At 52.1% G+C, this 23182-nt stretch overlaps 1 long non-coding RNA gene across 1 annotated transcript; it reads left to right on the forward strand.

The window, feature by feature from the left end:
* Positions 1-5734: 5734 nt before the first annotated feature.
* LOC140598101 (uncharacterized) lies at positions 5735-11360 on the forward strand. The gene is made up of 2 exons (XR_012000230.1): positions 5735-5835; positions 9569-11360. It is a non-coding gene; the product is annotated as an uncharacterized lncRNA (long non-coding RNA).
* The last annotated feature ends 11822 nt before the right edge of the window (positions 11361-23182 follow it).

A 23182-nucleotide genomic window follows, 5' to 3' on the forward strand; every position in this document is an offset into this window, starting at 1 on the left:
GTCCGGTCGCACCTCCATCTCCAGGACTGGATCGTTGGAGATCCAACGATCTCCGAGCTCCCAGGGGCATTTGACCATAAGAAACCTTTACAGCTGGAGAGCCTTCCTCATTATTGTTTTTCTACACCCACTTGTTTTCACAGACAGGCAGGTTGCTCCCAGTGAGGACTCTGAGTTGGGAATCTGACTTCAGGATAACTAATACTACCTTTCTAAGGTTGTTATGAAGATTAAATGAGATGCATTAAAATATATATATATATATTTTTTTTTTTTTTGAGAGAGAGAGAGAGAGAGAGAGAGAGAGAGACAGCACAAGCAGGAGGAAGGGCAGAGGGAGAGGGAGAAGCAGACTCCCTGCTGAGTAGGGAGCCCAGAGGGGGGCTAGTGGGGGCTTGATCCCAGGAGGCAGATATCATGACCTGAGCCAAACTCAGAGACTTAACCCATTGAGCCACCCAAGCGCCCCAAATGAGATACATTCTTTTTCTTTCTTTTTTTAATTTATTTATGATAGTCATACAGAGAGAGAGAGAGGCAGAGACACAGGCAGAGAGAGAAGCAGGCTCCATGCACTGGGAGCCCGATGTGGGATTCGATCCCGGGTCTCCAGGATCGTGCCCTGGGCCAAAGGCAGGAGCCAAACCGCTGCGCCACCCAGGGATTCCTCTCTCTTTTTTTTTTTTTTTTTTTTTTTTTAATGATGTTATGTATTCGTGAGAGGCAGAGACACAGGGAGAGGGAGAAGCAGGCTCCCTGTGGGGAACCTGATGTGGGGCTCTGGCCCAGAACCCTGGGATCATGACCCCAAGCCAAAGGTTGAGATACCACTCAAACACTGAGCCACCAAGGTGCCCCAACAAGGTACATCCTTAACACATATTAGCCATCACTACCTGGTATCCACAATTCTAGGACCCAGATGGAGTCCCCTTAGCTGCAGATAAACTCTTAAATTTGGCTTTTGCAAATGCAGCAAGAGTGAAGAACTATATAATCTTGGTGGAGTTGACCCAACCAGAAACCCCCAATTCACAGCTGGACCAGTTATTTTTGTCTTGTCTTTTTTTCTTTTCTTTTCTTTTCTTTTCTTTCTTAAGTACGCTCCATGCCCAACGTGAGGCTTGAACTCACCACCTGGAGATCAAGAGTCACATGCTCCACCAACTGAGCCAGCCAGGCACCCCCAGATGATTTACTTTCATTATATTTACAATAACCCTGAGAGTGAGTCCTATTATTTCCCCCATTTTACAGAGAAGGAAACTGAGGCTCAGAGAAGGAACTTGGCCAAGGTCTTAGAAGCTAGTGGGAGGCATCATCCAGATTGCAGTTTCGGTTGATCTGATACCGAAACTTGTGTTATAAACCACTATCTCCCTGAGGTAACTTATGGAGTGGGGGGTATAGGACATTGGAGAGGGCCAGGCTCTGAAGGGGTTTTTCTGGGTTGTGCTTTTCTGGGCCACAGCACCTGCTATAGCAGTCAGGCCAGGCTTGGCTTCCTCCTTAGTGAAAGGTGTATAAGGAGAGATGTCCTCCTCCCTATCATTCCCCTGGCTTTCCTCCCTCAAAGAGTCCTTACTCTAAAAAAAAAAAAAAAAAAGAGTCCTTACTCTGAGCACCCAACCTTTGACACCGTACCTGCTCCCCTCCCTTGTGTTATAAACTGCCTCCCCTACTAGACTGTAAGTTCCCCAAAGAGTAGGATACAAGGGCATTTTTTTTGTCACACGCCTTGTAGGGCCCTACCCAGAGCCTGTCACATAGTAAATGCTTCAGAAATATTTCTTCTATATTTGTGTCCCCGCAAATTCATAACTTGAAGCCCTAACCACCCTCCACAATGTGATACTATTTGTAGATGGGGCCTTTGGTAGGTAATTAGGTTTTTTTTTTTTTTTTTTTTTTAATTTTGGTGGTGGTTTATATTTTATTTTATTTTTTATAAATAATTTTTTATAAATATTTTTTTATGTTTTTTATTATTTATTTATGATAGTCACAGAGAGAGAGAGAGAGGCAGAGATACAGGCAGAGGGAGAAGCAGGCTCCATGCACCAGGAGCCCGACGTGGGATTCGATCCCGGGTCTCCAGGATCGCGCCCTGGGCCAAAGGCAGGCGCCAAACCGCTGCACCACCCAGGGATCCTGGTAATTAGGTTTAATTGAGGTCATAAGGGTGGGGTCTCCATGGTGGGATCTGTGCCCTTATAAGAAGAGGAAGAGAGATCAGAGCTTCCCCTGCCCCCCTGGCCACCTGAGGACACAGCAAGAAGGCAGCCATCTGCAAGCAAGGAAGAGAGTCCTCACCAGGAACTTAATCTGCCAGCACTTTGATCTTGGACTTCAGCCTCCAGAGCTGTGAGAATTAATGTAGGTTGTTTGAGCTACCCAATCTGTGGTATTTTGTTATAGCAGCCTGAGCTAAGATAATTGCTGACAGTTATATTTGGGAGGCTGAATCTGGTCTCCTAAACCTTCAACAATAAAAATTTATTAAATATCCCATAGGTTCCCATTTATTCAACAGATGCTTATTAAGTTCTTTTTTTTATTTTATTTTTTTTTTATTTATGATAGTCACAGAGAGAGAGAGAGGCAGAGACACAGGCGGAGGGAGAAGCAGGCTCCATGCACCGGGAGCCTGATGTGGGATTCGATCCCGGGTCTCCAGGATCGTGCCCTGGGCCAAAGGCAGGCGCCAAACCGCTGCACCACCCAGGGATCCCCGTTGCTTATTAAGCTCTTATTGTGTGTTTATTCATCAACATTTATTCAGGGCCTACTATGTGCACTAGGCTAGGCAACCCTACCCATGTCTTTGAGATCTTCCAGTCTGGGGACACCTGGGTGGCTCAGTGGTTGAGCATCTGCTGTTGGCTCAGAGAGTGATCCCAGTTTAGGGATCGAGTCCCACGAATAAATAAGTAAAATCTTAAAAAAAAAAAAAAAAGAAAGAAAGAAAGAAAGAAAGAAAGAAAGAAAGAAAGAAAGAAAAGATGTCCCAGTCTGGTAGGGACCCCTCACCTATCAGTACCCAGAGGGGACGCAACTCCCTCATTCACAGATGTGCACACTGCAAAGAGGGTGTCCTGCACAACATAGATACTTAGTAAAAGGGATCCCTGGGTGGCGCAGCAGTTTGGCGCCTGCCTTTGGCCCAGGGTGCGATCCTGGAGACCCGGGATCGAATCCCACATCAGGCTCCCGATGCATGGAGCCTGCTTCTCTCTCTTCCTATGTCTCTGCCTCTCTCTCTCTCTCTCTCTCTGTGACTATCATAAATAAATAAAAATTTAAAAAAAAAAGAGATACTTAGTAAAGGACTCTTCAATTAGCGCACAATGCTGGGTCCAGAGAAACTCAGAGATAAAAGCACAGTTCCTGTTTTTCCAGAGCCTTTAATCTATTCAAGGAGCTGAAAGTAAATAATACAAGATGGCATAAAGAAGTGAGCCCTATAACCTACACTGTAGATGTAGGAGACAACAGGAACCAGGATGGATGGATAGCAGCAAACTCCAAACTCTAGCCCTTGATCTTAGCTAAGCCATGAAATTTCCCTGTGCCTTAGTATCCCTATCTGTGAAATGGTGATCCTCATGCCTATTATGGGGTTGTGGGAGCCTCAGCGCAGAGGGTGCCCTCTGAAGGGCACCCTGAGGCCTTCCTGAAGTCTGATGGGGAGAAAGAATGCAACAAATAGTAGCTATTGTTATAAACGAAGCCTACAATCCACTGTGAGCCAGGGCCCAAGAACAAGGATGGAGTGATGGAGGGAGTGAGATCAGGGTGACTTATTAACCTTGAGCTCTGGCCTGGTGAGCTCTCACCCGTTGGCGCTGGCTTGCTGTGCCTGCAGGGCTGGGGCTGACTATGGGTGGGGTGTTTATTCTGGGAAACAGCCCTTGCTGCTCCTCACACCCTGCTCCAGTGAGAAAGGAGGGCTTCTAGTCAGAACTGAGTCCTGTGCTGGGTCTGGCAAGTATGAGCCAGCCCACCTGTCCACGTGGCCCGGGCTGAGAATGTCCAGGAGGCACAGCCACAAGGGCCAGCTGGGTCATTCAGGTTTAGGACACACTCTCTCCACAGGACTCATCTAACCCCCAGGAATCCAGTTCTAGAGGGCCTGAAATGCTCAGCTCTTGAAGCATTCTGGATGCTAGCATGGAGGTGAGGCTCCTGGGCTGGGGGGCAGGCATTGGTGAGGTGACATTGGGGGTGGGGGTGTCCCTGCTGACTTTTCAGCACCTAGAAGAAGAGCTCCTGAGCTGCTTCGTCAGGCAACTTCATGGACATTCACCTGTGCAGGCCCACAAGCCTGGTACTTAAGCAGAGCGGGTGCTTGGCTGGATGTTCTGCTGTCACCCTCTTGGAATTCTTAATAATTTTGGAACATTGAGATCCCTGGGTGGCGCAGCGGTTTGGCGCCTGCCTTTGGCCCAGGGCGCGATCCTGGAGACCCGGGATCGAATCCCACGTCAGGCTCCCGGTGCATGGAGCCTGCTTCTCCCTCTGCTTGTGTCTCTGCCTCTCTTTCTCTCTCTCTGTGACTATCATAAATAAATAAAAAATAAAAAAAAAATAAAAATTAAAAAAATAATAATAATTTTGGAACATAGGGTCTCACCTTTTCATTTTGCACCGGGTCTGGCAAATTGTAGCCTGTCCTGCCATCATGCTTTGGTTTCCAATGGTTGCTTCTCTCTCCAACGGGGAGTTCAGATACACCCCTCAGCCACCCCCAGTCAGCCAGGAGGGCCTTAGGTAAGCCCATTTCCTAAATGCGCTGGGGGGGCCAGCTCCTGCCCCCTCCCACAACCCATGGGTACCAACCTTTGCGAAAAAGCTCAAGGCCAGCAGTGTGATAGTGGGTAAGTCACTCAACTTTTCCGAGTTCTGGGCATGATAAATGTATTTAATTTCAGTTGGACCCTTGAGAGGAAGAAGGTAGTTCATATAAAAGGCACAGTGCCAAAAAAAAAAAAAAAAAGTCACAGTGCCACAGTACCTGGCACAGAGTAAGCGCTCAATAAAGTAGAACTATTATTTTGTTTTAAAAATAAGGATTAAAAATAATATTACTAACAATAATAAAAAATAAAAAAGAGGATTAGGGACGCCTGGGGGGCTTAGCGGTTACGCGTCTGTCTGCCTTCAGCCCAGGGCGTGATCCGGAGTCCTGGAATCGAGTCCCCCATCCGGCTCCCTGCATGGAGCCTGCTTCTCTCTCTATGTCTCTGCCTCCCTCTCTCTCTGTGTCTCTCACGAATAAATAAAATCTTTAAAAAATTAAAAATAAATAAAAATGAAGTTATTACAAGCGCTAAATTGGAGGGAGAAGGGGAAGGGTCGACCCCCTCCTAGTGGACCTGCCCGGGAAGGAGGAGCCGCCCCTCCCCTGACCCCGCCCCCTCGCCTTCCGAGGGAGGAGACCCCCCGCCCAGGGTAGAGACGAGGGGGCGGAGGAGCGGGAGCGACACATTTTTGAGTTGTGACCAAGTGGAAACTCCCTCCCGGAGGCGGAAGCCGGGGGCGCCCCACTGGGGCCGGAGCCTCCGCCGGGGAGGGATCCTCGGCCCGGGGGCGGGGCGCCGCGGGAGCCCGGGCCCGCCCCTCGCCCGCCTCATGAATATGAATGAGCCAACCCCGGCGAGCGGAAGTGCGAGGCGGCCCCGCGTCCTGAGGGCGTGGTCTGCCCGCTGAAGCCCCGCCCCTCGCGCCCCGCCCCGCCCCGCACGGGGGCCTCCTTCCGGCCGGCGCGCCCGGGACGTGACCTCGGGGGCGCGCGCCGGAGCCGCGGTGGGGGAGGTGCCCGCGCCCCCTGCACAGGTAGGGCTACCCTTTGTCCTCGGCGCCGCCCCCCGGAGCCCGTGTCCTCCCGCCAGCCGCCCCACCCCGCGCGCGGCGCCCCTCCAGCCTCGGCTCCGGCTGGCTGCCCAGAGGACGGCGTGGGGCCCGGGGCCGGACTCCCTGCATCCTGCCCCTTGGTGCCCTCCAGCGCCCGCACGCCGCGGGGACGGTGCCGCAGAAGCCCTGCCCTCAGAGGGCTGTCGTCCCAGGGCGACTGGGCCGGCGCGGCGAAGCCGTAGCACGCCCTGCGTGTCTGAGCGTGAAAGCGAGGACAAAAGCAGGGAAGAGGCCTGGGAGGGTCCCTGAGGAGAAGCCGGGGAGTGGGGGGCGGGGGGCCCTGGCCTGTGCCTGCAGATTTGAGGGGCCCCAGGGCCCTGGCTGGAGTGGGGGGAGGAGAGGATGAGAAGGATGGAATAATGATAGTAATGGGTCAGGTGTTGAGCAGGTGCCAGGCAAAGAGCTTGTAATTTCCATCAGTGCTCCAGACAAGACAGGCCTGGACAGTACCATCGTCTGAGAGGTTAAATAACTTGCCCAAAGTCACACAGCATTGGAGCCTGGAGGAGATTGATGTTATTGCCTTAAACACACCCAGGAGACCCAGGGTGGGGTGATCTTGCCCAAGACAGGTCCTGTACCTTGGGCCTCAGTTCCTTTCCTAAAGGGAAAGGCATGGGGTGACTGACCTCCTGAAATGAAGGATGGGCAGGCAAGGCCCTTTATGCCCCTAATGGGCCTAAAAGCCAGCTTGCTGTAATGCATACCCAGCGATGGGGGCCCTGAAACCGAGCCTGAAATCAGTGCACTGAACAAGGGTGTAGCAGGGGGCTCTGAGGATGTCTGTTCTCCTGGGAGTCTCTTATTGTCTGGGAAGCACTTGTCACCTCTCCAGGCTCTGGAGCAGGTACAAGTGGCTTCAGGGAGGGAGGGAGGGAGGGCGGAAGGCCCAGAGCCTGCTGCTTCTGGGAGTGGGGGGAGGGGGGAGCCCCTTATGGCTGAGCGCTCCCAAGCAGTAACAAAGGCGGTGCCAGCCAGGCAGGCTGTGTGTGTACCCGCCAGGGACTGCAGGACTAGCAGAATCACTCAAACATCCCCGTGAGCCTGGAGCAATTAAAACATACACACGAAATCCACCCAAGTCTGCACCAGCACCCAGGTTCTCTGACCACTGCCCAGACGGGTGGGAAAGGACCTCAGGGTTGCCAGTCCAGGTTCTGCTGGCTATGTTGACTGTTTCTCTGCTGTGGGGCCGGGGAAATGTTTTTATGCTCCTCTGAAGACCTGCCTGTGCCTCTGATCCCAAGAAGGCCTGTGGGTTTCTCTAATAGGGGCAGGGATGGCGGATCTTAGGCAATTTGCCCCTTCGGCCTAACACAGCTTCCAGTTTTGGCTTTTGGGCTGGGGCATGAAACGTAGCCCTGAGGTTAGGAGTGGGACGCAGCTTTCTGTGTTCAAGCCTTAGGTTACCAGTCCAAGGTCCTGATGATAAGGGGACCGCAGGGGTGCTTACTGTCAGGTGCATTTCAAAGATGAGAAAAAAAAAAAAAAAAAAAGATGAGAAAGAGGCTCAGGTTAAGTGATTTGCTTGAGAGCACATGGTTGTCAGGTAGCAGGAGATGGGATCCAAGTGCAAGTGGTTGGGCTCCCAAGCCCTGTGCCTCAGAGAGCTGATTCACCCCAGCAGAGGGGATATACTTTTGTCTTGGGGACCCCTCCCCGCCTCCACATACTCTGTGGATGATGACCAAAGGGGACAGAGACACCTTCTATTTCTGCTGTTTTCTTCTGTGCTGCACAGTACTTGGGCTTTGTCCCCAGGCTTTTGCATCTAGGCCAAATCAAGTCAGTCCTTCCTTAGGGCAGGACTGCTGTAGGTGGGCCCAGAGGCACCTTGGGACCCCTGGCAGGGTCATCCAGCCAGGGGCTTCCTCCTCATGAGGTCTGGGTCTTTGGTCTTGGAGCTGAGTCCACAGGATGCATGAGTCCTGGCCTTGAACCAAGGGGGCCGCTGGAGCTGTGGCCACTGACCAGGTGGGCTCTGAGTGTGGGGGTGCCCAGGCAGAGGGAGTTAGGTCATGAGACTTAGGTGGGTAGCATGCCAGAAGGAGATGAGAGTTGAGACTTACCCCTCAAGTAACCCATGTGGGCCAGGGCTGGTGAACATTCACCTTTTGTGCATTGTTTCATATTGAGCTGGTCCCTCACTCCCTGCGGACTCATTGCCTCTCTGACAACATTCTGAGTCTTGGAGCCCCAGCAGCCCCTTTAAACTCGACATGCTGACCCCGTAAGTCTGGGGCAGAGCCCAGGGGTCTGTGTATTTAACAAGCTCCCAAATGGTTGTGATGCATGTGGTCCTCTAACTCAACCTGGAAAACCTCTGTCCTGGACCCCCCAGCCAGGCAGCCACAAGAAACCCCTTCCGGAGCTTTCTAGCAGACCGGAGCCTGGTGTGTGTAATGGTTTTCCATGACTGAATTTAAACGCATTCCAGTCTCCTTTGGAGCGCTGTCATCAGCTGAGCTTCTCCCCTGTTTAAAATAAATGATGGAGTCTCAAGCGATAGGCCTGTCCCCAGCCCTTCCCTGCCAAGCTTCCCAGAAGAGCAGTCTGCCCTACATCACCCGCTTACTTCTGAGCTCCTTGTCCTGTCTTGAGCTGCCCCTAAAGCACTTCTTTGCATAAACACCTCTCCACTGCTTCTCCAGCAGCCCATGGTTCTGCACCTCCAAAGCCCTCTAGGGTCTATACCGTCTTCCTGTGTGCCTGTGGCCTCTGAAGGCAGGTGTTCCTTAAGTCTCCATCCTTAGACCAAGTGCTTCTGGGCAGCCCTGGTGGCTCAGCAGTTTAGGGCTGCCTTCAGCCCAGGGCCTGATCCTGGAGACCCGGGATCGAGTCCCACATCGGGCTCCATGCATGGAGCCTGCTTCTCCATCTGCCTGGGTCTCTGCCTCTCTCTCTCTGTCTCTCTCATGAATAAATAGATTTTAAAAATCTTTAAAAAAAAAAAAAAACCAAGTGCATCCTCAGTTGAAAAGGCAAAAGTGAGGGGAACGCCCATCCCTCTCCCCAGTATTTCTACTCAGCCTCCAGGGTGGTTTTTCTAGGAACTAACTTGATGTCTTCCCTACGCTAAGCCACTGGGGCTCTTCCTGCATAGACCCTTTGAGGGAAATCTGGTCACACCTGTCACCCAATGTGGTCCAGCTGGCGTGGGTTCTACATGGCTCCTTCCCAAAGCTACATATTCTGATGGAGGAAGAGAGCGCCTGGGGATCCCTGGGTGGCTCAGAGGTTTAGCGCCTGCCTTTGGCAGGGGGCGTGATCCTGGAGTCCCGGGATCAAGTCCCGTGTTGGGCTCCCTGCATGGAGCCTGCATCTCCCCCTCTGCCTGTGTCTCTGCCTCTCTCTCTCTCTCTCTATGTCTATCATGAATAAGTAAAAAATTTAAATTAAAAAAAAAAAAAAGAGAGCGCCTGCCATGTTTAAGGGAGTCTTGTCGGTAGCCAGGCTTCCCTGCCAGGAACTTCTGACCTGCTTATGCTCTCCCTTATTGATAAAATGATTAGTACCCTTTCATCTTCATGACCACTGACCCGAGTTGCCAGTTGGCATTGGTTCTGGCGACCCGGGCATGCAGCCTCAGGGTCTCTTTACACGGCTCTCCTGCTTGTTTAACTATTCTTTTTTTTTTTTTTTTTTTTTATGATAGGAACACAGTGAGAGAGAGAGGCAGAGACACAGGCAGAAGGAGAAGCAGGCTCCATGCACCGGGAGCCCGACGTGGGATTCAATCCCGGATCTCCAGGATTGCGCCCCGGGCCAAAGGCAGGCGCCAAACCGCTGCGCCACCCAGGGATCCCCTTAACTATTCTTTTAAGCTCTTTTTTTTTTTTTTTTTTTTTTTTAAGTAGGCTCCACGCTCAATGTGGGGCTTGAATTCATGACCCTGAGATCAAGAGTTGCATGCTGTATGGATGGAGCCAGCCTGGTGCCCCTCTCTTGCATGTTCAACTTCTGCTTTGGCAGCATCTCTCAGGCCAGTCCTGCATCAAGGGTCTCCGGACTGGCCCCCTTTGCTGAGAGCCTAACACTGTGCCCAGGAGCATCTGCTGAATGGGCAGGTGCCCCTCTGGACCAGTTTGTCTGTCACCTTCTCAGGGATAGCCCAGCATTCCTCCATCTATGTTAGGGGCCATGCAGCCAGGTTGTGCCCCTGACAAGAATTGAGTTCTTGGTTCAGATCCTGGTTTTTCCCTAACCAGCCTTATGACCCCACAGATTCCTTGAGCCCTTGGAGTTCCCGTTTCCTCATCTATGACACTGAAGCTGGTAATAATCATCCTGTCTCATAAGGCTCTTGTGAAGATTGACATTACATGACCTCATCTCTAAGAGTCCTTGGCACCTAATATTGCCTGATCTATATTGTCACATTTAAGTCTCAAAACCACCCTATGAGGCATATTTTTTTTAAAGATTTTATTTATTTATTCATGAGAATATACAGAGAGGAGAGAGAGAAGCAGAGACACAGGCAGAGGGAGAAGCAGGCTCCATGCAGGGAGCCTGATGTGGGACTCGATCCTGGATCTCCAGGATCACACCCTGGGCTGAAGGTGGCGCTAAACCGCTGAGCCACCGGGGCTGCCCCCTTATGAGGCATATGGTCACTGTTTGGCCCATTTTATGGTGAGGAAAGGAAGGCCCAGAGAAGCCAAGTGATTGACCCAAGGGCACACAGCTATGAAAGAGCAGAAGTGGGATTCCAGTGGAAAGCATTTTGTTTCAGAGCAGCCAGAGCTTCTAACCACTAACCCCCCACCTCAGTTTTCTTTCCCCATCTTCTGTTCATTCCTTCACTCAGCAAGTATTTCTGGCATGCCTACTACTACGGATATGGCAGTGAGTGAACAGATGAAGCTCTGCCTTCACAGAACTTACATTTTAGTGGGAGCACAGATAGAGATGTATAGGAACTTCCCAGAGATCCCTTTTCCTCCCTCTCTGCCCTGGGGGCACAGTCCAGAACCCCCATCTCACCTTCCCACTGTTCTTGTACCTGAAGGCCTCAAGTAGTAGACATTGACTGAATTGGTCTAGATGTAGGTTTGGCCCTTGTGAAAGAGGAAGAGGATCACAGCAGGACCCGATGTGGGGTGTGGAGGGCCTGGGATTCTCAGGGTAGGGATGGTGTGGGCATAGAAGGACGGGGGTACAAGAGGCACTGTGAGCCACAGGGCAGGCTTGACTAGGGAATTGCATGTCAAACCCAGAGTGAGATACCACCTTCCACCCACCAGGATGGCTAGAGCAAAAGAAAGAGGAACAATAATAAGTATTGGGGAGGATAGGGAGGAATTAGAGCCCTTGCACACGCTGGAGCAATGTCAAATGGTGCAGCCACTTTGAAACAATCTGGCAGCAATTCAACATAGAGATACCATGTGGTTTTGTTTTGGGTTTTTTTGTTTGTTTTGTTTTTTAATAAATTTGTGAGAGCAGCCCTGGCAATCTTTTTTTTTTTTTAAGATTTTATTTATTTATTTTTTGTTTATTTATTTATTTATTAGAGTGTGCTCATGAGCACACATGATGAGTAGGCAGGAGAGGCAGAGGGAGAAGCAGACCCCCTGCTGAGCAGGGAAGGGGAGGCAGGATGTGGGGCTCTATCCCAGGACCCCCAGATCATGACCTGAACCGAAGGCAGGCACTTCACCAACTAAGCCACCCAGGGGCCCTAGAGATACCATTTGATCCAGCAATTCCAGTCCTATTGTATCTACCCAAGAGAAATGAAAACATAGGTCCATACAAAAACGTGTACAGGAGCATTCACGGCAGTGTTATAATAGCCAAAAGGTGGAAATAACCCAAATATCCATCAGCTGATGAAGAGGTAAATACAATGTGGTCCATCCACATGGCAAAGTATCATCAGCCATAAAAAGGAACAAAGCACTGACACCTTACAGGTTGCATAAGCCTTGAAAATGTGCTGAGTGCAAGAAGCCAGACACAGAAGGCCACATACCGCATGATGCCCTTGATATGAAACATCCAGAATAGGCAAATCCATGGAGGCAGAAAGCAAGGAGTAGCTGCCAGGGACGCCGGTGATGGACAGTAAATGCTAACGGGTGCCGGGCATCCTTTTGGGGTATTGAAAGTGATCTAAATTGAGTCTTACACAACGTGGTGGAGACCCTGGAAACCGTTGAATTGTGTACTTTAAAATGGTAATTGTATGGAATGTGAATTCTGTCTTCACAAAGTTCTTATTCAGACAATATCAGGCAGACTTGACCGCATTCATTATGATAGGAAGCCTGAGGGAATGGCCTCGAGAACTTGCTGCGTGGTTGGGGTTCCCCGGGCACTGTCCTAGTTCTGATGAAGTGATGGCTGACAAGTGCTCAGTGGCGGAGATTCCAGGCTCAGCTTGTGAGTCATCCCGGAGAGAGGCCCTGACCCCAGTATGCCTCCTCTGTCACCGGTGGGCTGTCTCAGTCCTTCTTTCCTTTATGGCTCTTTCCCCCCCTCCGGGGATGGACCCAATTGTGTCGACTCTCCCTGGGCCGAGCTCCAGGACAGCAGGGCTCGTCAGCATCTTGTTCCTCCCATAGTAGGTGCTGCAGTACCTGCTGAATGGATGGACCCCGATATGCTGCGACCAGCCTGGGGGATGTCTTGGGCTGGGGTCCATGATCCCTGCCCAAGAGAGGGGGAGGGAGAGAGAGAGAGGCAGCAGAGCAGAGTGTGTCTCTCGGCCCCAGTGGCTTTCTTTTTCTCTCTGTTGCAATTCCAGGAGAATGTCTCTGGAAAGGAGGCCCAGCGCCTGGTCTGGCTGGGAAGAGGCAGAGAAGGGGAGGGGCAAGGGAGTGGGGGCCCGGGCGGGCCTGGGGAGGAAGTCTGCAGCCCCGGGCTGCCGAGGGTGTGGCGTCTGTGTTTGCACCTTTGGAATGCAGCTGATTCACTCCGGGGGGAGCCATGTGCAGCCTCTGCTGCCGCCTTGGATCTGACATCTGGAGGCTGAATTCCAGGAGGAGAGAGACAGATTCCTGCAAGCAGATGCCAACTTTGAAGGTCAAACTAAGCGATGGAGCTGGTTTAGAAGGAGGCCCAGAGCATCCAACACTGCCCCACCCCAGGATTCTGGGAGAGGTGAGACCCAGCCCCAAAGGACCAGATCCTCTATGGGAACAGCCTGGGCAGGGAAGCGAGAGTTCTGCAGTCAGACCTGGGTTCAAAGACTCAACAGCTCCTATAACCGCATGAGCCAGGCTGGTCCAGTGCTCAGCAACAGCACCAGGACGCTGGCTTCCTCGGCTGGCGCAATGTCCTCTGTGTTACTCTGCTTTCCCTGCCAGTGCTTCTGGAAGCCTGAGAATTCCCAGCTTGCCTCTCCCTGGGGCTCCAGCAAGCCCCTCAGTTTCTCGGGTGCCTGCTCATCCCAGATGCTGAACGGACCGGAACTGGCTCAGGAACTTGCACCAGTACAGGGCCAACACCCCTAGAACTGCATGGAGAAAGTGGGAGTGAGGAGGCAATGCCAGGTGGTGAGCAGAAACAGCACACGCCCCACTCTGTTCAGCGCCTTCTGCAGGCCCACCTTCTGGGGCCCTGTGCTCAGCTGTATGACTTTTACCTACTGGGTGTCCCACTGGCTAAGTTCCTTAAGCTCTCAGAAGCTCCTTTTCTTCATCTTTGAAATCTCATGGGATTCTTTTTAGGGTTGAATGAGACAGTGCATGCAAATCCCTTGGCACCTTCCTGGCCCAGAGGAGGCATAATGCTCACTAGTACCCTTTCTCTTCCCTATATGTAGGCTCTGTGTGATTCATCTGAAAGGGTAGTGCGTGTGTGTGTGTGTGTGTGTGTGTGTGTGTGCATGCGTGCTCACAGCAGGCCTGGCCTATAAATGCCTCCTGCAAGGCATTTATATTATTTGGCTTCTCCCTGACAGGGTTAGGACTACACAGGACAGAGGGTTGAGGGAGGAGGGAGAGGAGAGCTGGGTGGAAGGAGAAGCCTGTGGGCCCTGCCATGGGTCTGTAGGCTCAGGCCTACCTCTGGAGTCCCTCCTCCCTCCCAGGTCCACCTGGCGCTGGAGGAAGGGCCCAGGCTCTGATGAGTGGCTGCCTCTGACCCTCCAGTGCCACAGTATCAGTGTGTCTGGTCCTTCGACACTGGGTATGGGGGCGCCCTGCCCTGGACCAGACTTGCTGATCTATATTCTCTCTCCTGGAACCTGAGGATCTGGAGCTTCTGGGAGGGCACAGGGCAGCCTACTGCAAGTTTTTTGTACTGATTTGTGAACCAAAACAAAGCACCTCCCATGACCTGCTTGGGGCCTGCAGACCACTAGAATGGCCGTGCCACCCCCCGGGCTCAGCACCCTCCGCTACCAGCCCTGCTCAGTGGCACACCTCTGAGCCTCCATAAGTCTGTGTGGGCCCTCGTCCCCACCAAACCACCCAAGTCCTCCAGCTCGTGGGCCGTTCACTGCCACCTCAGAGAAGCCTTTCCTGCCTGCCTTGTGTCCCCGGGTTGTTCTTCCCCAGGGCCATCCATTCAGTACCTCTGTGCAGAGCTGATATGGCAGTCGGTGTCTCCTACTGTTGGTCACTCGTGCGTGTCCTGTATGCAATTAGCCTGACTCTGTGTCAGTTGTCCAGGCCGCCAGGACCATTCTGCCCAGGTCTCTTCTGGGTGTCAAGCATTTAAAAATACATTAATCTCTGTCATCATGTGACATATTCTCTGAAGTTGAAGGACATAGTAATGGGAGCTGCGTTTTCTGAACTCATACCAAGTGCTTTTTAAAAATTGAGATTAGGGATCCCTGGGTGGCGCAGCGGTTTGGCGCCTGCCTTTGGCCCAGGGCGCGATCCTGGAGACCCGGGATCAAATCCCACGTCGGGCTCCCGGTGCATGGAGCCTGCTTCTCCCTCTGCCTGTGTCTCTGCCTCTCTCTCTCTGTGACTATCATAAATAAATAAAATAAATTAAAAAAAAAAAAAACAAAGATCCTGATTTACGAAAGGATGCTTGATTTAAAATAAATAAATAAATAAAAATTGAGATTAAAAAAAAAAAAAAAGAAATTGAGATAGAGGAGGGATGTCTGTCTAACCTCAGCAGTTAAGCGCATCTGCCTTTGGCCCAGGGCATGATCCTGGAGTCCCCGGATCGAGTTCCACATTGGGCTCCCTGCATGGAGCCTGCTTCTCCCTCTGCCTGTGTCTCTGCCTCTCTCTCTGTGTCTCTCATGAGTAAATAAATAAAATCTTTAAAAAGAAATTGAGATAGAGGAGCAGATGGGTGGTTCACTGGGTTAAGAGTCCAACTCTTGATCTTGGCTCCAGTCTCCATCTCGGGGTTGTGAATTCAGGCCCTGGGCTCCATGCTGGGTGTGGAGCCTACTTTATTAAAAAATAAATAGATAAAAAAAAATAGATAAATAAAATAAAATTGAGATAGAATTCACATAACTGTGAAATTCACCCTTTTGAAGTGTACAGCCCAGTGGGTTTCTAGTACATTCACAGAGTTGTGCATCCATCACTACCGTCTAATTCCAGAACATTTTCGTCATCCTGGAAAGAAACCCCTGCAGGTTCACCAGTTGTAACAAACAAACTGCTCACATGGAGGGTGCTGATAGTAGGGGAGGCTGTGCATGTGTGGGGGCAGCAGGCGTGTGGGAAATCTCTGTACCTTCTGCTCATTGTGGCTGTGAACTTACAACTGCTCTAAAAAATAGAATTGATTAAAAATAAAAACAAAGCCAGAAAGAAATCCTGAATCCATCAGCAGTCCCTCCCTACCTTCTCCCTCCCCCAGCCCCTGGCGACCATTAACCTGCTTCCTGTCTCTATGGATTTGCCTGTTCTGGACATTTCGTATAAATGGAAACACACGACATGTGACCTTTTGTGTCTGGCTTCTCTCACCGAGCATCATGCCTTCAAGGTTCATCCACATTGTGGCAGGTGTCAGCGCTACATTCCTTTTTACGGCCAAATAATATTCCATTGTTTCTTTGACGAAACCTAGAATTTGTTTATCCATTCACTCATCCACGGACATTTGGGTTGTTTCTACATTTTATGCATAATGCTGCTATGAACGTGTGTGTACAAGTTTTTGTGAAGAAGGTTTTCGGGGGCACCAAGGTGGTTCAGTTAAGCAGCCAACTCTTGATTTCAGTTCAGATTGTGATCTTAGGGTCCGGAGGCCTCGGGCTCTGAACCCAGTGCGGAGTCTGCTTGGAGTTCTCTCTCCCTCTGCAACCACCCCCAGCTCATGCTCATGTGCTCCCTCTAAATAAATAAAATATTGGGGGAAAAAAAAAAAGGTCTTCAATCTAAGTGCTTTTTGACAAACAGCTCATGTAATCCTCACAGAAACCCTGAATGCCGGTGCTCCCACTTGGGCAGATCAGGACACTGAGGCTCCAAGGTGAGTCAAGGTCATGCCACTGGAAGCACTGGGATTCTTGTTGACTCCTGGTCACCAGGCAGGCTCCTGGTGATGCCTACTGGGGTGTGTCCGTTCAGTTTTAGCCTTGCTGAGTACTGCCCCATGGTAAATGCTGCTGACTCTGCAGACAAGGGCCGTGCAAACCTCAGCCCCAGGGGTGCTCTGTGATCTGTCAAGGTGGGAGCTGTTCACCTGCTCTGGGGACACAGCTCGGGGTTATGGGAGGTCCCCACTGCCGCAGATTCATCCAAGGATTTGGGACCAGGCGTTTCCCCTGCCGCCTCTGGAGGCTGCTCTCAGCCTCCATCACCTTGCTTTCTTGGGGGTCCCAGGGCTCCCTTTCTTGGATTTGGCACGTAGACCCCCATTCACCTCCCGGGGAATTTAGCTTTTTCCGCCTTCCCACGTGACCTGATGGTGTGGTGGGTAAGTGTGCTGGTCAGACCAGCGCAGGTTCTGACGCTCTGCCGTGTAGCTCCGAGCAAGTCTCTTGACTCGTCTGAGCCTCTGCCCATTGGTAGTGGCGGTCAGAATGATGCTACTTGGGGGTACAGTGATATGGTGGACGAGGGCCGACCAGGAGAAGGCAGACAGGTACCTGCTCGGTACTGAGCACCTCACACACTTGGGGAGTGACCAGCCTCCCATTGGTCCTGCTGCAGAGCCCAGCTGGCAGCCAGCCCGGGGACAGGCCAGGGAGCTCTGTGTGTCTCCTTGCCCCTGGAGCTGTGGGAGGCTCCTATGACTCAGTTCTGCTCAAGGAGGAGGGTGTCAAGGCCAGGCCTCTTGAGGTTGGGACCCCAAGCAACCTGCCCGCCCTCCCCAGCCTGCCCCTGGCCCGGCCGGCCTGGTGCTCGCGCCTTGGTGCTCTGGCACAGCCGGCGGGCCCTGTGCTTTCCCTGCTGCCTGCCCTGGGCGCTCAGCCCCTTCCCCGGATGTGCGCCACAGGCCTGCTGCCACCCCGGCCCGAGGGCTTGGGGCCCAGCCGTGGCCGTGGGCCCCCCCAAGTCGGGGCCGCGGCAGGGCAGCCACAGGGCAGGGGGGAACGAGGCTCAGGGGGAGCCTCAGGTTCCTGCCGGCACCCCGTCCTCTCTCCTTTGCAGCCCTGCCCCTCTGCTGCTGCTTCTCACATTGCAGCTTCTGAGTTCCTGGCACCACCGCTCGGCTCTGAGGCCACCGCATCAGACAGGACTTAACCCCAGCGGTGCTGGTGCCGCGGCCCATGACGGAGCCCACCACGCAGCCCATCCCGTGCTCCAGCCTAGCCCCCCTCCGGGGCGCTTCCCTCTCCTTCCTCCCTCTGCCCCCACTTGAGTCCAAAGCCTCCCCTGTCCCTGAGGATTGGTTTCTTCCTTTGGCTGGCTGGATAGTGACCGTCGGCCACAGACTGTGGGTTCCATCTCGCCGTGCACTTGACCTTGTCATTTTACGCAGACCACGTTCTCTCCGCCTCCCCCGCCCCAGGCCCCATACCCAGGCAGGCTCCTCTTCTGCGCCGGGCCTTGTCTGGCCTGGGCTGTGCCACCCGTACCAGGTGAGCTCTCAAGTCCTGAGACCAGCGTGGGAACCATCCTGGGGGCGGCTGTGAGGGGTCTGGGGGAGACGCGCTGGCCCCGAGTAGCTGGGAAGATCGGGGCCAGCCCCAGGGTGTCACAGGACATCTGGTGCCACAGTGAGGACCGGACAGGATGGAGTAAAGCTGCCAGAGCAGCACTGGGCCATGGGGGTGCAGGCCACAGATGCACGCACACGTGCCTCTGCCTAGGCGGGGGCTCTGAGCCCAGCCCTGCCCAGGGAGAGCCCCGCTGCAGCCCTCCCAGGTCTGCTGTCATCAGAGCCGCTTCTGTCCCTTCCCTGACTCGGCCGTTCCAGGCCCATCCTTTTCTACCTTCAAATGGGACTTGTCCTGCCTTCTCTCCCCATCTCTGTCCACTCCTTCGGAGGAGAGCCGACGGCCCAGAAATGCTGGACACCCTCGCCGAGCTCAACGGTGTCCCTATGCTTTGTACCTTTCCCTTGAACCCCAAATACTCCCTCCTGGATTTTTGTGTGCCTCTGCTCAAACTTTGGCCTCTCTGGCCACATGCCCTTGGTTTTAGGTTTCTGGGCTTGCTTTCTTTCTTTCTTTCTTTCTTTCTTTCTTCTTTCTTTTTTTCTCTTTCTTTCTTTCTTTCTTTCTTTCTTTCTTTCTTTCTTTCTTTTTCTTTCTTTCTTTCTTTCTTTCTTTCTTTCTTTCTTTCTTTCTTTCTTTCTTTCTTTCATTTACTTATTTGAGAGAGAGAGAGAGAGAGACAGAGTGCACGGCATGAGGGAGCGGTGGCAGAGGGAGAGGGACAGAATCCCAAGCAGACCTGGAGCGTGATGTAGGTGGCCTCGATGCAGGGCTCTACCCCACAGCCCCGAGATCATGACCCGAGCTGAAATCAAGAGTCACCCAGGCACCCTGACTTGCTCTCATTCTCGTGTTGACCAAATGCCCCAAGACTCAGTCTCCACTTCCCCCTGAATTCCCTGGTGGGAAGGGCCCCGGGCTGAGTATCAGGTCCCACATTTCCCTGGGGGAAGGGTCCCTAACAGAAGGAGGTGAAGCTTTCCCATGGAGTGTGAGGCAAGGGGCTGGGTGCTGACCAGGTCCAGGACAGGGCGCAACGATGGAGGGAGACCAGGGGTGAGGGCAGGAGCCCGTCCCTGTGGGCTGAAGTGTCATGCCTGGAGACACCGGGAGCAGCGCTGGAGGTGGGGACAGGGGTGCATACCACAGGTGAACTTCAGCTCCCCCACACCCCCTAAGGGCTTGCTTGTGGACAAAGTGAGTCAGATTAACCTGGAAGAAGGAAGCACACATGGGAAGCCAGGGCCTTAGGGCACCTAGGCAAGCCGGGCGCCTCCCAGATCTGCAGAGCCTTGGGGATGTGGGGAGGTGGGTGGTCAGCCCCTCCACCCCAGTACCCACCTTGGTTTCCCCAAAAGTGTTCACACCAGCCTTGCACACAAAGCGGCATGTGTGCCCGGCGCCCCCTAGTGGTCGGGGGTCTCTGGCCTCGTTCCCCCAGAGATCTCCCTGTCAGGCTAGCTAAGGGGACCAGGGCCCTGGGGATATTGGCCTTTGCTCCAAACCTCAGGAGGGCTATCTGAGTCTTTTTCTGCTTTCCTGAGAGCATTCCAGAATCTCTCCCTGGCAGGAGCATTTTGCTTCTGTAGAGCTCCAACAGCTGGCATTAACCCCCTGCCGCCTGCCATCAGCAGCTGGGGTCCCCATATTCACCAGAACATGCTGGGATGCTAAAGGCCATCTGCTACATCCCCCAGGTCCTGGCATATTTGTGTGGAGGACGAAGCCTCAAATGAGGGTTGGGGCCCTAGATTCCTGTTTAGGCTCCATCTCCAGTTCTCTGTATATTCTTAACTTTCTCAGCACCTCCCACCTGTTCCCCCACCTGTGGCAGCAGGATTCTCATAAAGACCCCCAGTGACGTTTGTCCTGTAGAAAACGAAGTTAGAGACTCAAAGCTTGAAAAGGGTCAGTGTGAGGGATGCCGTCTGTTTCTTAGAGGGAGGGGGCCACAGGGCAAGGACCTGAGATTGGCTTCTAGGAACTGGTCACTGTCCCCAGCCAACAGCCAGCAGGACAACGGGGACCTCAGTCCTACAGCTGAGAGGAACTGAGTTCTGCCGACAACCACTGAGCTTGGAAGAGGATCAGAGCCCCAGGTGAGATCATAGCCCCGGCCCACACCTGGATTTCAGCTGATGAGACCCTAAGCCAAGAACCCAGTCATGCCTTACCTGGCCGTTCTGACCTCTTGAACTAAGTAATGATAAATGAGTGCCCTTAAATTTTTTTTATTTTATAAAAAGATGTTGGGATCCCTGGGTGGCACAGCGGTTTGGTGCCTGCCTTTGGCCCAGGGCGCGATCCTGGAGACCCGGGATCGAATCCCATGTCGGGCTCCCGGTGCATGGAGCCTGCTTCTCCCTCTGCCTGTGTCTCTGCCTCTCTCTCTCACTGTGTGCCTATCATAAATAAATAAAAAATTGTAAAAAAAAAATAAAAATAAATAAAAAGATGTTATTTATTTATTTGAAAGAGAGAGAGCATGAGCAGTGGGGAGGGGTAGAGGGAGAAGCAGGGAGCCTTGTGCAGAACTTGATCCCAGGACCCTGGGATCATGACCTGAGCTGAAAGCAGATGCTTAACTGGCTGAGCCACCCAGGCACCCCCTTTATAAGATTTTTTCCAAAATATTTATTTATTTATTTTAGAGAGAGAGAGAGCAGAGGGGCAGAGGGAAAGAGAGAAGGAAAGAAGCAGACTCCCTGCTCAGTGCAGAAACCAGACGAGGGGCTGGATCGCATGACTCATGAGATCATGATCTGAGCAGAAATCGGGTCTGACACTTAACCTTAACTGACAGAGCCACCCAGGTGCCCCTAAATGGCTGCTCTTTTAAACAAATAAATTTGTGGAAGTTTGGGCACCTGGGTGGCTCAGTTGAGCATCTGCCTTTGGCTCGGGTCACGATCCCGGGGTCCTGGGATTGAGTCCCACATTGGGCACCCCACAGGGAGTCTGCTTCTCCCTCTGGCTGTGTCTCTGCCTCTCTCTGTGTATCGCTCATGAATAAATAAATAAATAATATATATTTTTTAATTTTTATGATAGTCACAGAGAGAGAGAGAGAGAGAGAGAGAGAGAGGCAGAGACACAGGCAGAGGGAGAAGCAGGCTCCATGCACCGGGAGCCTGATGTGGGATTCGATCCCGGGTCTCCAGGATCGCGCCCTGGGCCAAAGGCAGGCGCTAAACCGCTGCGCCACCCAGGGATCCCAATAAATAAAATATGTAAAAAATATTTGTGGGAGTTACACAGCAAAGGGAAATGAGCACATCATCTGTCCAAAGAGAAGAGCAGAATTCCAGACACATGATGGATAAAAATTTTAAAATGAGAAAAATCTATCCCCTTCTCCACACAGGTGCTATGTAGACTCAAAACCTGGGGATCCCTGGGTGGCGCAGCGGTTTGGTGCCTGCCTTTGGCCCGGGGCGCGATCCTGGAGACCCGGGATCGAATCCCACATCAGGCTCCCGGTGCATGGAGCCTGCTTCTCCCTCTGCCTGTGTCTCTGCCTCTCTCTCTCTCTCTCTGTGACTATCATAAATAAATAAAAAATTAAAAAAAACAAAAACAAAAAACAAAACCTGCAGCAGCCGTCCTGCTGCCAGCCCTCCCTTCCGGCTGGAGGGTAAATCTACTGAGCATACACATCCTTCATCCAGGATTCCAGCCAGTCTGGGTTGAGGGCAGGGTTTTCTCGGGGCAGGGCTGTGCGGCCAGCATCCTCAGGGCAGCCAGATGCCACTTGGGCTGAAGAAAGGAGCTCTGGAATCCATTGCTCTAGGGGATCCCCATGATTTCTGGAGCTCCCCGGACTTCTGGGCATCTTTAGGGTCTATAAAGCTGTTTCTAAAGTAACAGCTTGGGATCCCTGGGTGGCGCAGCGGTTTGGCACCTGCCTTTGGCCCAGGGCGCGATCCTGGAGACCCGGGATCGAATCCCACATCAGGCTCCCGGTGCATGGAGCCTGCTTCTCCCTCCGCCTGTGTCTCTGCCTCTCTCTCTCTCTCTCTGTGACTATCATAAATAAAAAATTTAAAAAAAAATAAAATAAAAATAAAGTAACAGCTTTATTAGAATCATAATCCCCCTACCATATAAGTCACCCTTCTAAAGTGTACAATCGATCGGGTGGTTTTTAGTATATTCAGAGTTGTGCAACCATCACCACAATCAATTTTAGAACTTTTTTTTTTAAGATTTATTTATTTATTTATTTATTTATTTATTTATTTATTTATTTATTTATGACAGACAGAGAGAGAGAGGCAGGGACACAGGCAGAGGGAGAAGCAGGCTCCATGCAGGGAGCCCGACGTGGGACTCGATCCCAGGTCTCCAGGATCACACCCCAGGCTGCAGGTGGCGCCAAACCGCTGCGCCACTGGAGCTGCCCAATTTTAGAACTTTTTAAAAAAGATTTTTATTTATTTATTTATTTGAGAGAGACCAAGCGCACACAAGCAGGGGGAGGGGCAGAAGCAGGCTTCCCACTGAGCAAGGAGCCCGAGGTGGGACTTGATCCCAGGACCGTGGGACCATGACCTGCCACCCAGGCACCCCAATTTTACATTTTCATCACCTCAGGAAGAACCCGCCCCCTCCAGACCTGTCAGCAGTCACTCCCCATTTCCCCGACTTCCTCTAATTCCCTGGCAATCTTGTCTCTTTTCTGACTCCATGACTTTGCCTGTCCTGTACTGTGGCCTTTTGTTTCTGGCTTCTTTCACTCAAAATGATCCTGTCCAGATCCCTCCATGCAGGACATCCCTGGATGGCTCAGCGGTTTAGGGCCTGCCTTTGGCCGGGGGGCGTGATCCTGGGGCCCTGGGATCCAGTCCCTGCAGGGCCTGCCTCTCCCTCTGCCTGTGTCTCTGCCTCTCTCTCTGTGTCTCTCATGAATAAATAAAATCTTTAAAAATAATAATAATAAAGATTCATCCATCCTGTGGCATGTATCTGTACTTCATTCCTTTTGTTAACTTTATTGGTATCACGTACCATACCACTCACCCATTTAGAGTGTTCAATTCAGTGGTGAGCACAGGGTGATGTATAGAGTTGTTGGATAACTATGTTGTGTACTTGAAACTAATACAACATTGTGTCAACTGTACTTCAACTAAAAAAAAATCAGGGTACAAGTCAGTGGTTTCTAGTATATTCACAATTTGTGCAACCATTATCATTGTCATTTTTAGAAAATTTCATCTTCCCCCAAAA

The sequence above is a fragment of the Vulpes vulpes genome, chromosome 3 (genome assembly GCF_048418805.1).
Source record: "Vulpes vulpes isolate BD-2025 chromosome 3, VulVul3, whole genome shotgun sequence".
Lineage (NCBI taxonomy): Eukaryota > Metazoa > Chordata > Mammalia > Carnivora > Canidae > Vulpes > Vulpes vulpes.